The 14395-nt window shown below is 23.4% G+C and overlaps 1 long non-coding RNA gene across 1 annotated transcript; it reads right to left on the reverse strand.

Annotated features, from left to right (window-relative positions):
• Positions 1-4033: 4033 nt before the first annotated feature.
• On the reverse strand, positions 4034-6611 carry LOC122502399. Its single transcript, XR_006301653.1, has 3 exons — positions 6074-6611; positions 4249-4302; positions 4034-4117 (listed from the first exon to the last, which is right to left on the reverse strand). It is a non-coding gene; the product is annotated as an uncharacterized LOC122502399 (long non-coding RNA).
• Between the last annotated feature and the right edge of the window lie 7784 nt (positions 6612-14395).

A 14395-nucleotide genomic window follows, 5' to 3' on the forward strand; every position in this document is an offset into this window, starting at 1 on the left:
TTTATGAAAATAATTGAATTCTTGCCATGAATTTTATTATTTTTGAAAATAATTGAATTGTTGACCAGAATTTTATTATTTATGAAAATAATAATCAATAAAAACTAATTATCTAAATTAGTTAATAATTTAATGTGGTTTCAATTTTGAATCTGAAATTATTCAAAAATTTGATATTAATATTTGAAAATAAAAAATTTTCTAATTTTCATAATAATTAAATCGAATATCGCATTTCGGCCATTGCATTAGCTATAAATAAATAATGATCTTGCACATTTTTATTGAACATAGATTATTTTATTCAGTTACAACATATATTGTTATATTTCTGAATAACATATCGTATATAGATTTTTTTTCACTTATATCTTAATATATTTGTATAATATTTATATTTCATTTTACACAAAAATATAGAATTTATTCTTTAGTTGATGCTAGAGAGGCTAATAGAAGCAAAAGTATTCTGAAAGTGTTTTGTTTCAAGTCATTTTGTTGCTTATCAGAACCATTTTTAAGGCGCTTACATTCCTCAAAATTATATTTCAAAAAAAGAAATAATGACTTTCTATTAAGGTTTCGTTTCTATTTTTTTTTTGTCTTGAATACATAAGCGTCTTCATTCGATTCTTAAGATTAGTAATGCGTATGTATATAATATACAACATGCAAAGAAAAGATGAGTGAAACATGTGGACGAAAAATTCTCTTTCCCTCTAATAATAATATAAAAAAGAAAAAAAAATTTATATCGAAGAAGTCTCACACTGTGAGAAATCTATTTTTCATGTCACTCATCCACGTGCTGTTGTAATTTCTGCATATACATATAATTAAAATTTTTAGTCTCTATGAATTTCTATTTTTGATATAAATTATTTCCTTTTTCTATTTGATACACATTCTTATTTTCCAGTGAAAAATGATCAATTCACACACACACATATTTTTTTTTTTACTTTTGAATTCACTCGACATGATTTCTTGAAATTAAAAATTAAATAAACTTCTAATTACTCTTATTTTTTTTTCTTCTACAAATAGAAAATGTAATTAATCAATTTCTTGAGATTACATATTTATTTGAATTAAACTTCCGATTGTCAATAAACAGGGTTGCCACAAAAAATTATTTTCATAAATAATAAAATTTTTCATAGGATTTAAATTATTTCTAATAAAATTTGAAATAAAATCCTCGAAAAATGTAAGTATTTTAAACAATTTTTTGCTAGAATTCAATTAAATTTCACAAATAATGAAATTCTTTGCTGAAATTCAAATATTTTCAAAAACTACTATTTTAATAAAATTTCTCAAAAGAATTCAATTATTTTTTAAAAATATAATAAAATTCGTTGCAAGAATTCAATTATTTTCAGAAATAATAAAATTCCTCCTAGGAATTAAATTATTTTTAAAAAATTGAATAAAATCCCAGGAATTCAATAATTTTTAAATAATTTAATAAAATCCCTAGAAATCAATTATTTTAAAAAGATTTAATAAAATCCTAGGAATTCAATTATTTTCAAAAATTATGAAATTCCTACGAGGAATTCAATTATTTTTTAAAAATTTAATAAAATTCCATGCAAAAATTCAATTATTTTCAAAAATTTAATGAAATTCTTACCAAGAACTAAAATATTTTCATTAATAATAAAATTACTCCCATGAATTAAATTATTTTAAAAAATTATGATAAAATTCTTTACAAGAATTCAATTATTTTAAGTGCAATTTTAATTAAATTTCTTGAAATAATTTTAAGTTTTCTTTGAAATAATCAATTATTTTCAAAATTTAAATATTTTCTTAGCTATAGAATTCAATTATTTTCATAAATAATAAAATTCCTCTAAAGAATTCAATTATTTCTAAAAATTTAAATAAAATCCCTTAAAAGATTTTAATAATTTAAAAAAAATTTATTTAAATTTTTCAGAAGAAATATTTATTTCTTCTGAAATTATCAATTATTTTTAATAATTTTTGCAAAAGTTCCTAGAGAATTTTTAAATCCATTTGTTTATAATTCAATTTTACGAAATTTTGATTATTTGAAAATTCTTTAATTAAATATTTAGAAAATAAAAAATTAAAATAATTTCAATAAAAAATTCAATTATTTCTAAAAATTCATGCTATAATGCTTTTAACATTCAATTATTTTTTTTAAATACAAAAAATAAAAATAAATAATCTATTAAATAAATTAATGTTTCTCAAAATTAAATTTTCATATTAAGAATTAGGAAAAAATTGTATTAAAAGTAATTGAAATTTCTGACTTTTCCTTGAATTCCCTGATTTCCCTGACCTGTGACAACCCTGATAAATATTGCAAAAATAGAATTTAATTGCAATAAATTAATTATAGAAGTATAATTTTATTATTATAATATACGAGAAAGTGAAAATCAATTTCTTTTTAGTTTTTCGATGAGAATCAAGAATTAATAATTAATTAATTAATTAATATTAAAATATTTGCAAATAGAGAGATTTCGTTTTAAAACTGATTTGAAGCATAATTATCTTAGAAGATATTTTCATCTATGAGCAAAAACTAATGTGTTTCTCTTTTTAATTAACAAATTTTTTTTCAAATTTCTTTCAATACAATCTTTATATACATACACATACATTTATGTAATATAATATTTTTATATTTCAAGTTTTTTTTTCCTTTCTTAAATATACCATGTAGAAATATACTCAGTACTCAGTAGCGATCTTAATTTACGTTTCACAATTATATTATAAATATGAATAATAATACATTCAGTTTCATAAAATTAGCTTTTATATCCATTTTTCATTGTTAAGAGTTACCGTTGATTATTTTCCCCTATAATTCCATATGGAATGTCAAATCTTTTTAGGCAAAGTAATAAATTTTTTTTAGTAAATTAACATTCTATTTTTTTTGTTCAATATTTTCCAGTGAAATTTTTAAGTGTCAAAAATATTTATTAATATAAATATTTTCAATTATTTCAAATATTTCATTAATAATTAATATTAATAACAAAATGATAATTGAAATTATTCAACATTCCACACAATAATGGGAGCAAACTTGAATTTAGTTTAAATTTATCTCTTTCTCTCTCGCAGCAGCCAAAACACTAAAATTAAATTTTTTTTTGTCGATCTTCTGTATAGTTAGACAATAATAATTTCTAATTTCACTACTGAATTATACTATGAAATAAATATTGAATAAATAAATCACCCAAACTAACAAATTAAGTTAAAATAAAAAAAAATAGGTAAAATAAACAATAAAAGTAAAAATTAAGTTAGAACATTAAAGGAATTCCTTTAATGTTCTAACTTAATTTTTACTTTATTGTTTATTTTTTTAATAGAGTAATAAATACAACAATCATTGAAAATTGATTGAAATCATTGATTACTCATTGAAAATAAATAAAATTATTATAAAAAACATCTTGATGTGTATAGAAATTAAAAAAACTAAATTATATCACATAATTATTTCCGACTGACAGAAATAATTTTCGAATTTAATTTTGTAAAATTCGCTTAATAATCAGACTCAATTAAAAAAAAAAAAAATAATTCTCGAACATTGTTTCTTTACTTTTAGAAACAACTTTGTGCATTGATTAAAAAAGTTAAATATTAAAATAAATGCTTTTGTATGGATTCAGATTAATCTGTTAAAGCTGTTAAAAGAATAAAAAATATTTTTACGCCTTGCATCGAGAAGAAAAAATAACGTAATCCGTTACAACAATTTTTCATAAACAATATTTAAACGTAATAAAGTGATTTTAAATATATAATTTTGATATATATTTACTGTTGTTCAGAATTTGAAGTTAAAGGAAGACTATTGTTCGTAGCGGTGGAAGATGATTTTTCATTAGATGGAATAGGTAAAGCTTTTAAAATTGCGTGTACCTCTTCGGCAACAGCCATAAGGACAAATTCAAACTGTTGTTTAGTGGACACCATTCCAGGCCTTTGATCTCTGATATGCTCTAGAGTTGCGGCAATATCAATTTCCTTAGCACCCTTTGCCATTCGATTTAGGACCATGTCGATTAAACAATATGTGCCAGTTCGACCAGCTCCATCACTTTCGAGAAAAAATAATTTCATTAATTATCAATTAATATTCATTATTTATTCAATTGTTATTTATTATTATTATATTATTATATTAAATTCAAAGTTATTGAAACTTCAATTTTTAAATTATCTTTTTACCTGCAATGAATTATTATCGGACAAGATCTGCCTCTGTACGATTTATTGACTTTTCTGGAAAATAAATTTACAATATTAATAATATTTTTAGTATATTATTGTTTAAACTATTTATTAAATAATAATAAATTAAATACAGCGAATAATTTTTTATTATTATTATAGGAAAGGAATTTATCATTTCGTATTAATTATATTAAAGGAAGAAGTTAACAATCTCTCCGAATCATTTCTCATTTAAATTAAAAATTTGAAGAGATTGTTAATAACTTCTTCCTTTAATATTATTATTGTTATTATTATGAAATTCCGATTTTCTTTTATTCAAATATAAACTTTAATTTTTAAACAAGTTTGGATTAAAAATTTTCAAACATTAAAAAATTATAAACTAATTAATATTATTACTCTTTATTTTCTAAAATATTAATAAAATTCTTTGAAAGAATTCAATTATTTTTAAAACTTTAAATAAATTACTCAAAATGAATTTTAATTTTCTTCTTGACAATCAATTTTTATAAATAATGAAATTCTACGGAAGAATTTAATTATTTTCAGAAATTTTAATAAAATTCTTTTGCAAAATTAAATTATTTTCATAAATAACAATATTCATCACAGGAATTCAATTATTTTCAAAAGTAATACAATTTTTAGCAAAAATTCAATAATATTAAAAAGAAATTTTTTAAATTCCTGTCAAGATTTCAATTTAGTATTTTGATAAGTATCAAAATTCTTCATAGAAATTCAATTATTTTCAGGATTTTGAATAAAATTCTTTGCAAAATTCAATTAGTTTCATAAATAACAATATTCATTACAAAAATTCAATTATTTTCAAAAGTAATAAAATTCTTAGCAAAAATTCAATTATATTAAAAAAAATTTGTTAAAAACCTGTCAAGATTTCAATTATTTTGATAAATATCAAAATTCTTCACAAAAATTAAAATATTTTCGAACATTTTTTTAAATTCTCTTCAAGATTTCAATTGAGTTTATAATTATAAAAATTATTCGCAGAAATTCAATTATTTTCCTCGAGAAAATTCAATTAATTTTAAAACTTTCCCAATACACTGAAAAACTGTTGGTAGAGCAGTTGCGCTATTGACTGTTGTGCAGCGCTACTTAACTTTAAACTCACAGCTCTATCAAAATTAGGCGAGTTGCTCTCCTAAACTTGACTACCAATGGCGTTGGCGAGCGGCTGCTTGACAAAAAGGGCAGCAGCTCTATCAAAAAGGAGAGTTGCTCGCCCAAAAAGGAGAGTAACTCGCCCAAAAATAAAGTGAGCTGTGCGTTTCTTTTTAACGCAGCAGTTCACCGCATTGGGCGAACAGCTCTCCTAACAGTTTTTCAGTGTAGTTTTAAATAAATTTCTCAAAAGAATTTTAATTTTCTTCTAGACAATCAATTATCATAAATAATAAAATTCTATGGAAAAATTCAATTAGGGGAATGTAGTCAAGGTTGGTCTACTGTCTAGGTAGGCCACTCGCGTTTTTTTGTCAAGTTCACTAGCGCCACCTACGCGCATATTTGTCGAAGCTTGTCTTAGTGAAACCTAACTTTTTGTTCAATTACATTTTCGGAGGATCGAAAATTGTGTTTTCTGTGACGTCGGTACAAAAAAAGCTCAAAAAAAGTTTTGTGCATAATGTGAAAAACCATTAATAAAAGATAAAAAACAAATTGAATCGTCAAGGCAAGTGTGCAGAAAATTTGTGGGACTCATGGTTGAAAGAAAAACAAAGTAAAAAATCGAATCCCGAAACGTATATCTTTATGGTTATAACAATTCGGTAATGTTACTTACTGTCAAGGTCGGCCACTATGTGTTTAAAATGCGCAAAGATGAGGACGAGCTACTTCATTTGCAAAAACTGCAATTCTGTATAATTCATAATATAATTGATCATCTTATTAATATTTTTATTTAACGGCGTTGGAGGTCGGGAACTGTCAAGTGTTGCCAACCCACTCTCCCCCACTGTCTAGTATATTTCGTGTAATTTTCCACTTTGATCACTTTTTAAAAAAAAACAAAGAACTTAATCAAAAAAAGGGCTCTTTACCTTAAAATAAAATTAAATAAAGAATTAGTAAAAATTTACTTTGTCTCGATACGATGTTTCTACTAGCCACAATATGGTTATTACGATGACAATTTACAGATGTAGTTGGCTTGATATGGGGAAAAAATGGCCGCACAACAGAAGGTGGAGTAAAGCGGGGTTGCCTACGTAAAGGCATAACAGTATCATAATACAGGGCAGTAAGTTTTATTTTGTTGAAAATTATAAAAATAACATTTTGCAGTAATAAAAACTAATATAATTAATATAAATAAATGGGGTTTTATTTATAATAATATACATAATATAAAATATGTTGAATTAAAACGAAAAATATGAAAAACATTTTTTTTAAATTTTGTTATTCATTAAAATAATTTTTTAAAGAGATTAAAAATAAAAATTGCTAATTAGTACCCCTAGAGGTACAATTTATTGAATTGTAATTAATGAAAATAATAAAAATGACAAATATACAGAATTTTGAAAAATTAAATTATTTATACCTAAAAATTGAATTTTTTTGTATTATTATATGTAAAAATTAATTAATTAGTAATTGGAAAATTATATAAAATTAAAAATTATTTATTAATTAAAAAACCGTAAAAATATGTATTATTTTTTTCCTTATATATTGGTTACATTATTAGTTATCATGTTTTCTAGTCTATAAAAATTTATTTATTTTAATCCTTTGTATAAAAATAATTAATGTAATTATGTTTTTTTATTCCTCAATTATATAAGATAATAAAAGAAATTTATCGCTAATAAATTTTCTATTCTAAAACAATAATTACTTATTCTACTATTTTGAAGCCCCTTTCAATAGGCGACCAATTTATAAGTTTATTTTTTATGTTGAAACTGTCAATTTGTATAGCGAAAACAATATTGACGCTCGTTGAAAAATCGTATTATTAAAAACAAATTTTTTCTTAAATCGTTATTTCATATATAATCACAATAAAAAGCCTCCTTTTTTTATAAGTTTCTGCTTTTTCTCTTTCCATTTAAATTATCCAACACTTTCAACTGCTTCATACAAAACTTTTTACTTTGACAATTTTTTATAAAATAATTTGACACTTTCTCAAAAAAAGGGCTCTTTACCTTAAAATGAAATTAAATAAAGAATTAGTAAAAATTTACTTTGTCTCGATACGATGTTTCTACGAGCCACAATATGGTTATTACGATGACAATTTACTGATGTAGATGACTTGATTTGAGAAAAAAATGTCCGCACCGAAAGGTGGAGTAAGGCGGGGTTGCCTACGTAAAGGCATAACAGTATCATAAAACAGGGCAGTAAGTTTTATTTTGTTGAAAATTATAAAAATAATATTTTGCAGTAATAAAAACTAATAGAATGAATATAAATAAAGGGATTTTTGTTTATAAAAATATACATAATATAAAATATGTTAAATTAAAACGAAAAATATGAAAAAAAAAAATTTTTAATTTTGTTATTCATGAAAATAATTTTTTAAAATGATTAAAAATTAAAATTGCTAATTAGTACCTCTAGAGGTACAATTTAATAAATTGTATAATTAATAAAAATATTAAAAATGACAAATATACAGAATTTTGAAAAAATTAAATTATTTCTAAAATTTATTCAATATTTTTGTATTATTTTGGAAAATTAGTTAATTAGTAATTGGAAAACTATATAAAATCAAAAATTAATTATTAATTACAAAATCATAAAAAAGTATTAATTTTTACCTTATATATTTGTTAAATTATCTTTAATCATGTTTTCTTGTCTATAAAAATTTATTTATTTTATTCCTTTGTATCAAAATAATTAATTTAATTATGTTTTTTTATTCCTCAATTATATGAGATATTAAAAGAAATTTGGAGCTAATAAATTTTCTATTATAAAACAATAATTACTTATTCTACTATTTTAAAATCCCTTTCTATAGGCGACCAGGTCATATAAGTTTATTTCCGACATCAAAGCTGTCAATTATTTGTATAGTGCAGGGCTGATAAAAATCATGACTTTTTTAAAAAATTCATTTTTTTTATTTAAATCATTTTTTTAAATATTTTAAATATTTAATTATTTTATAAGTAGTTCGTTTTTTAATATTAAAAATTATAAAATTAATAATAATAGGGTGGATGGAAAATTTTATTTTAAGAATTCTCTGACATTTCCTGACTAATTTTTCGGTTTCCCTGATTAATAAATTTTTTAATTATTTAATATTCTGCATTGATAATTAAAAATTTTATAATGCTTTTTAAGTAACAATTTTATTTAGAAAGAAAAACATAAGATAATTCAAAATTGTTTGTTAAAAAAAAATTTTAATGTGTTTAAAACTTTTATTATGAAAAAAAGTTAATGAAAATTTACAATTTAAATCGTGCTCAAAAAGTTATATTTATTTATTTAAATATAAACCGCCAATGCCCGTTTATCAAATATTATACAAAAACTAAATTGACTTTTATCAAAGTTTTTTAATTTGTGGTTTTTTTCGATTTAAATTCCCTGACTTTTCCCTGAACAAAAAAATTCTCTGATTTCCAGTTATTCTGTAATTTGAGTCAAATAAACAAAACTAATAATTATTATGTTTACTTTATTATCTCTGTAATGTATTCTTTTTTATTTTTATGAATTCAAAACTTTAAACCAAAATACTAATTTTGCAAACTTTTCTGTTTCTAATGCATTTTGCAGTTTGATTTAAATCATGATTTTAATGACAAGATTTAAATCAAGATTAAAATCATGATTTAAATCAAGTTGATTTAAATTATTGCAGCCCTGGCTATAGTGAAAATAATATTGACGCTCGTAGAAACATCGTATATTATTACAAACAGATTTTTACTTAAATCCTTATTTCATATATAGAATTTTAATAAAGAGCCCTTTTCTCTATAAGTATCTGCTTTTATTCTTTCTTTTTAAATTATCCAACACTTTCGACTGATTTTTATGAAACTTTTTACTTTGTCAATTTTTAAAAAATAATTTGACACTTTCTCAAAAAAAGAGCTCTTTACCGTAAAGCGAAAATAAATAAAGAATTACCTAATTAAAATTTATTTTGTTTCGATATGATGTTTTTATAAGCCACAATCTTATTTCCACCATAAAAATTGAGAGCTGAATGTGACTTGTGGAAGAAAGTGTCCAGAAATTTTGTGAAGGTTGCCTATACGTAAAAGACTAACAACATCAAAAAACTAGGAATTAGTAATTCAATTTGTCAAGTAATTTAAACGATATTTTGCAATAATGAAAGTTAAATATAAGAAACATAAATAAAGGGATTCTTATTTATGAGAAATGTACATAATATAAACATGTCAAATTTAAAAAAAAAGATTTTGATAAATTTTTTATTTTTTCAATTTTGATATATTTATTAAAATAATTTTTTAAAATGATTGAAAATTAAAATTGCTAAATATTTTCTTTTAAGGTACAATTTATTAATTTGTAATTAATAAAAAATTTCGGAAAATTACATTTATTGTATTTTTACATTCTCATAAAAAATGAGAAAGTCTTGGATTTGTGCGATGTTGAGAAATTTCTAATTTTGATAAATCTTCATTTTTCATGACCCCCTGATGAAACGAAATTCACCCCCGATGAAATTTTCAAAATTTTGTATTTTTTACAATTTTCAAAAAAATATTTTTTTCTAATTTTTTTCTTAAATTTTGTACAAAAACAAACAAATTTTCCCTTGGACACTTTTTTGTAAAAAAAAAATTATGAATTTTTTTCAAAATTTACTATTTAATGCTTTTTTAAATTTTATGTCAGCATGTATAAAGTATAGAAAATTTGTCCTAGGGGAGCCGTGTTTATAAACATCAGTTCATATTACGTTAAAATACATCGCTGTTAAAATTAGAATCGACAATTAAATCGCTTATAACAATTTAAAAAAATTTTTTCCAGAAAAGTGCAAAAAATGAACTATTATTACTATTGCATGAGTTTCCTTCTGTTTCTATACTAAGATTCATTCAAATAAAAAGTCTTTTCTCAGTCTGAAGGATGTATGTCTGAATATATGATATATTATTCAAATTTGTGTATATATGAGCTAGTTAATGAAGTTAATCTATATTGTCAGTGATACTTCGTTTTTTTAGGTTTATGGAAGAATTATAATTATCTGTGGACGTCGACATGAAAAGGGCCCATTGTGGCACTATTGGAGTTTTCTATATGGGCGATTTTCTGGAAAAATTTGGAAAATTTTGAGTGGTCTTAGAACTTTTTGGTTAAAAATTCGCTGAGTTACTGAATTTTAAAGTTTAGAACGCCAAAAACCTCATTTCGAGAAAAACGGAATTGAAGATTGCGATACTAAATAATTGTTGTATATCTAGTTCTCTTATTGGAAGTTATTCATATAAGAATTGTTTTCAGTTCAGGACACCTTGAAGATAAAAAACCAATAGGTTTAAAATTTTTAAAACCATCCCCCTCTCTTAATTTTGAAAATACGAAAAATCGATAATATGGGCCCTTTTCTAAAAAGGACAGTTTTTCTATTAAAAAACCATTTTTTACAAGATTAATTATTAGGTACAATTTTGTTGTGTCATTTAAAGAAAAAGAATAGATATTAAACTTATTCAAAATTTTTTGACAGTCTTTATTATGAAAAAATTGACGCAATATCCAAATTTTCATTTTGACAATCACAAAAAAAAGACTCTAATATCAATATCTCTGGTTCTTCTGGGAAGTTATTCAGATAAGAATTGTTTATAGTCCAGGACACCTTAAAGATGAAAAATCAAGAGGTTTTAAATTTTTCCTCACCTCCATTTTTAAAATACTGTTTAATTTTGCAAATGACCGACAAAATGGGCCATTTTCCTTTTTCTAAAGAACAAATTAAATTAATTAGTTAAATAATCTATAAATTAATGAAAACCGCATGATTCGAGTTGTCAAAACATGTAGATTGATATTAAAAAATTTAAAAAAATTAAGATTTTGCTCCAAAATTACTAAGTTACGATTATCTCGAAAACTAGAACCGACAATATGGGCCCTTTTCATGTGGACGTCCACATAATTATATACATGTACTTGCGTAAAATCTATTCCTGGTATTTTTTCTAAATTTATGTTTTGGGTAGAAATATATTCTTGATCTTTTTATTTTAGCTGAATCTTGAGTTGCACAGTGCGCCAGGATCGTCGAATTTTGGCCAAAAATACAATTTTTCAATTTTCAAATATGCACAAAAGAATTTATTCATAGTATTTAATAGTAAATAAGGAATTTATTGCATAAAGGATTTGTTAAATAATAAAAAATTGTGTCTTCTTGAACTATTTAAAGTTTAACATTTAAGATAAAATAATGAAATGTTTTTGATTGAAATACTTAATATATCTAGAAATAAATTAAATATTTTTGTATAAGTACTTATTTTTTCTCATTAACAGATATATTGAAGTAAAAAAACCTATAGTAACTTTTAAAAAATAAAATTTATAAAAATGTAGCTCCATTGAAGTTAACAAATAGTGGTTTTTTCAATAGAGTGCCGACTTTCAGTTAGTCGAGCTCCTCCGAGCCGCATAATATTTGAAAAAACAAGTTCTAGAACGATTACTTAGCATGTCTACTTTGACGCCAATATGTGCCATTTTGCTCCTTTTCATATTTTTTCAATATAACAACAATATTGCAATAAACATAAATATATATGCAATAAATATATATAAAGACAATTTTTAAAATTAATCAATTATGATGAACAGTGGTGTTTAACGGTTTTTTGTGTCGCTGATTACGAATCTAATGTCAGATTTCAAAAATTCAAAATGGCGGATCCAATATGGCGGACATAAAAATTTAAAAATCAATAAATATGAATTGAACATAGGGTTTATCTATGGTTTTTTATCTATGGGTTTTTTGGGTCGCTGATTTAGTATCTGATGTCAGATTTCAAAAAATCAAAATGGCAGTCATAAAAATTTTTAAATTAATCAATTTCAATGAAACATAGGTATGTAGAGGTTTTTCGGGTTGCTGATTACGAATCTGTTGTCAGATTTTAAAAATGTAAAAATGAGCACTGTGTTTCTGAAATCAGATTTATATATGAAATAGAGTGTTTACCTGATCCATGGAAATAAAAGCAGATTCTCCAATAGGACTACATGCGCACCTGATATACCTATGCGATAAACTATATATACCTATAAGTAAACATCAGGTGTAAAAAAAACTGAAAAAATTTTTAAAATCTAAAAAAAATACAAAATGGGATCTTTACCTGTAACCTCCTCGTGGTAGATCCTAGAAACTACAGTACGTTTTATTTTTGTAGGCTAATAACAGGAAATTTTTTTTTATTTTCTGAATTTTATAGACACTAGTTTTGTAATCACCAAACTTAAAAACTCCCAAGCAACAAATTGTAGGCGAATCTCATCCAATCTAAAATCCACTTAAATTCTTACATCAGATTCGTAATCAGCGACCCAAAAAACCCATAGATACCTATGTTTAATTTAAATTTATTGATTTTAAAATTTTATGGCCGTCATATTGGATCCGCCATTTTGAATTTTTGAAATCTGACTTCAGATTCGTAATTAGCGACCCAAAAAACCTTTAGATACTTATGCTTCATTAAAATTGATTCATATAAAAAAATTTATGTCCGCCATATTGGATCCGCCATTTTTAATTTTTGAAATCCGACTTCAGATTCGTAATCAGCGCTCCAAAAACTGTAGGTAGCATACTTGTTATTCGTAAATATCTTGTTTTTTTAAATAATTAATTTTAGCCAAAAATCGACGACCCGCTGGCCCACTGTGAGTTGTATGTGGATCATTCCAGGTCAAATCGGAAATTATTTTGCTTTTGCATCTCAAATTTTTTTAAAACTTTCTTTTCTTTTAGTACTCTTTGAAATGAGCAACTTTGATTTTTTTCATAAAGCGGTTCAAGAGATACAGATTTTTGAGAAATGACGTTTTTTACTTAAATTTTTTTTAAATGCTTATAACTCGGTCAAAATTGATTAAATTGGATGTTTTTATAATGAAAAGTTTTGTTTTCACGCGTAATTTGCAATAAAAATATTTGTAAATAATTTACGATAAAATTTTAAAATTTTTAAAATAAAATTTCATTTTTAACAATGTGTGTATCGGTTAATTTTTCTCAAAATTTTTTGTAAGAAACTAACACTAATAATAATTTCCGATTTGGCCTGGAATGTCCCACATACAATTTAAGGATTCAGCTAAAATAAAAAGATCAAGAATATATTTCTACCCAAAACATAAATTTAGAAAAAATACCAGGAATAGATTTTACGCAAGTACATGTATATAATTATGTGGACGCCCACATGAAAAGGGCCCATATTGTCGGTTCTAGTTTTCAAGATAATCGCAATTTAGTAATTTTAGAGCAAAATCTTAATTTTTAAAAATTTTTTATTAGTTCATTTTTTGCACTTTTCTGGAAAAAATTTTTTTAAATTGTTATAAGCGATTTAATTGTCGATTCTAATTTTAACAGCGATGTATTTTAACGTAATATGAACTGATTTTTATAAACAGTTAATGAGAAAAAATAAGTACTTATACAAAAATATTTAATTTATTTCTAGATATATTAAGTATTTCAATCAAAAACATTTCATTATTTTATCTTAAATGTTAAACTTTAAATAGTTCAAGAAGACACAATTTTTTATTATTTAACAAATCCTTTATGCAATAAATTCCTTATTTACTATTAAATACTATGAATAAATTCTTTTGTGCATATTTGAAAATTGAAAAATTGTATTTTTGGCCAAAATTCGACGATCCTGGCGCACTGTGCAACTCAAGATTCAGCTAAAATAAAAAGATCAAGAATATATTTCTACCCAAAACATAAATTTAGAAAAAATACCAGGAATAGATTTTACGCAAGTACATGTATATAATTATGTGGACGTCCACATGAAAAGGGCCCATATTGTCGGTTCTAGTTTTCGAGATAATCGTAACTTAGTAATTTTGGAGC

The sequence above is a fragment of the Leptopilina heterotoma genome, unplaced genomic scaffold (genome assembly GCF_015476425.1).
Source record: "Leptopilina heterotoma isolate Lh14 unplaced genomic scaffold, ASM1547642v1 Lhet_0, whole genome shotgun sequence".
NCBI lineage: Eukaryota > Metazoa > Arthropoda > Insecta > Hymenoptera > Figitidae > Leptopilina > Leptopilina heterotoma.